Source organism: Petromyzon marinus, unplaced genomic scaffold, assembly GCF_048934315.1.
Source record: "Petromyzon marinus isolate PM22_M1 ecotype Great Lakes invasive population unplaced genomic scaffold, UKy_Petmar_22M1.pri1.0 PM_Scaffold_38, whole genome shotgun sequence".
NCBI lineage: Eukaryota > Metazoa > Chordata > Hyperoartia > Petromyzontiformes > Petromyzontidae > Petromyzon > Petromyzon marinus.
In genome coordinates, this window is record NW_027423368.1 from 499573 (window position 1) to 502412 (window position 2840).

The following is a 2840-nucleotide window of genomic DNA, read 5'->3' on the forward strand; positions in this document are numbered from 1 at the left end:
CGGGTGTTCTGTGTGTGCACCGGGGCTAGGCAGGTAGCTCCATGTGGCCGAGATGAATATGCACAATGAAGTATTGAGGCTTTCGTGACTGCATAGAATTGCTCACGTATGTGGACATGCGATGAAATTACTTCGGAAGCGCAAAGCAATCACGACTTTTCGATCGCGTCTTGGCACCTGATGAAGGTCGCTTGCGTCGTGATCGAAACGTCGTGATTGTTGTTCATATTCTTAGTTCTTTCGGTAAAGTCACGTTGAAGGGAAACAATAAAATGATAAAATATATATGATTGTTTTATATGTTTTATTGTTTCCCTTCAACGTGACTTTACCGAAAGAGCTAAGAATGTGAATTACTGCAGTCACGAAAGCTTTAAATCAAAGTTTTGTCGTGATTGTTTTTTTTGTTTTAACATAATTTCATCGCATTTCTACATACGTGACTTTACCGAATAAACCAGTGAATAAATATGCATAGCACGAGGCCTCCTTTTGCCAGTGTAGTGTTGCTCCAGAGACACTTCGTTGGAGGGGGTGGGGGGGTACGTCTTTATTATCCACACGTACCCTAACCCACCATACATCAATTCTTCGCACAGTTGATCTTGAGGATCTCTTCCACGTGGTATATCATACGCCTCCTGTGTTTGCGTGCCTAAAACCCGGCCACGCTCCAGCTCCTCCGGCTATAATATAACCACGTGAGACTACCCGACCCGACCCAGCCCAGCCAAGGTACAGGTCCCAACACTGACACCTCACCGAGCTTCGGCCCTTAAAAAGGACGGCGAAGCTAAGGGTGGAGGGAGGGTGGTTCAGAGTCTTCTTGCTTCAACTGGGCACCTTCAACTGCTCCGGTCTCCAACTGCTTCGGTTTTTAAACCGCCTGGACCTCTCCGGAGGTCCGCCTCGCATCCGTTTCTCACCCGAGGTGCGGGACCTCGGCCGAGGGACGCTGGTGACCCCACCGATGTCCGCTTGTCTGCCGTTTCGATTTAAAGCTTTCGTGACTGCGAGGATTCGTCTTCCTTGGTGCTTTCCGTAAGGCCGCCACCGCGTAGGAATTGAGAACGAAATAATAAAACGACGCGATAAAATTCTCACGACGTTCCGGCCGCAAGGCCGGCCGGCCGGGGGGGGGGCCGTCTTCAGGCGAAAGGCACGGAGCTGTCGGGACGACAGAGCTTCAGTGGAATCTGGGGAGGTCCAGGCGGTTTCAACGAAGCTCCGTCGTCCCGACAGGTCCGTACCTGTCGGGACGACGGAGCTTCAGTGGAATCTGGAGAGGTCCAGGCGGTTTCAACGAAGCTCCGTCGTCCCGACAGGTCCGTACCTGTCGGGACGACGGAGCTTCAGTGGAATCTGGAGAGGTCCAGGCGGTTTCAACGAAGCTCCGTCGTCCCGACAGGTCCGTACCTGTCGGGACGACGGAGCTTCAGTGGAATCTGGAGAGGTCCAGGCGGTTTCAACGAAGCTCCGTCGTCCCGACAGGTCCGTACCTGTCGGGACGACGGAGCTTCAGTGGAATCTGGAGAGGTCCAGGCGGTTTCAACGAAGCTCCGTCGTCCCGACAGGTCCGTACCTGTCGGGACGACGGAGCTTCAGTGGAAGCCTGAGAGGTCCAGGCGGTTTCACCGAAGCTCCGTCGTCCCGACAGGTTCGTACCTGTCGGGACGACGGAGCTTCAGTGGAATCTGGAGAGGTCCAGGCGGTTTCACCGAAGCTCCGTCGTCCCGACAGGTCCGTACCTGTCGGGACGACAGAGCTTCAGTGGAATCTGGGGAGGTCCAGGCGGTTTCAACGAAGCTCCGTCGTCCCGACAGGTCCGTACCTGTCGCGTGAAGACGGCCGAAGCGTCGTGAGAATTTTATCGAGTCACTTTTTGCTATTTCGTTCTCAATTCGACGCGGCGGTGACTTTGCCGAAAGAACCAAAGAAGATTCTAGATCTTCTTTGGTTCTTTCGGTAAAGTCACCGTCACGTAGAATGAGAATAAAATAATAAATTGATAAAATAAAATGACACGATAATAATATTCTCACGACGTTTCGGCCACAACACAAGCGGCCTTCATCAGGTGAAGGGACGAGACTGTCTGGTAGGACAGCGCTGGAACGTGGCTCTTTCACTCCAGCGCTGTCCTACCAGACAGTCTCGTCCCTTCACCTGATGAAGGCCGCTTGTGTTGTGGCCGAAACGTCGTGAGAATATTATTGTGTTATTTTATTTTATCAATTTATTATTTTATTCTCATTCTACGTGGTGGTGACTTTACCGAAAGAACCAAAGAAGATGAATCCTTGCAGTCACGAAAGCTTTAAATCGAAAGATTCTAGATATTCAAATTCTCAGCCCTTTCGGTAAAGTCACCACCACGTTGAAGGGAAACAATAAAATAATAATATATATAAAACAATAAAAATTCTCACGACGTTTCGACCGCAACACAAACGGTCGTCATCAGGTGTGTCGGTTTGCAATAAATTTATTTATTTATAAACGGTGTCTTTATTTATTTATAAAAACCGTCAGCACCACGCGCAGCGATTTGTCAGTTTATTTAGAAGGACTAGTCCATCTATGTTCTGAAAAGAGGAGGGGGGAGACGAAAAATTTAATGTATGCTGTCTGAAAGCCACTGTAAGCGTGAACAATCAATTAAGACCCGAAATGGTTTATCAAATCTTTCCAATGATTGCTAAGCCAGAATCCATCTTCTCGGTTGAAATTGTCTCTGTGCTTGTATATGTGGATAGCCTCATGAACGATGGATTCTGGCTTAGCAATCATTGGAAAGATTTGATAAACCATTTCAGGTCTTAATTGATTGTTCACGCTTA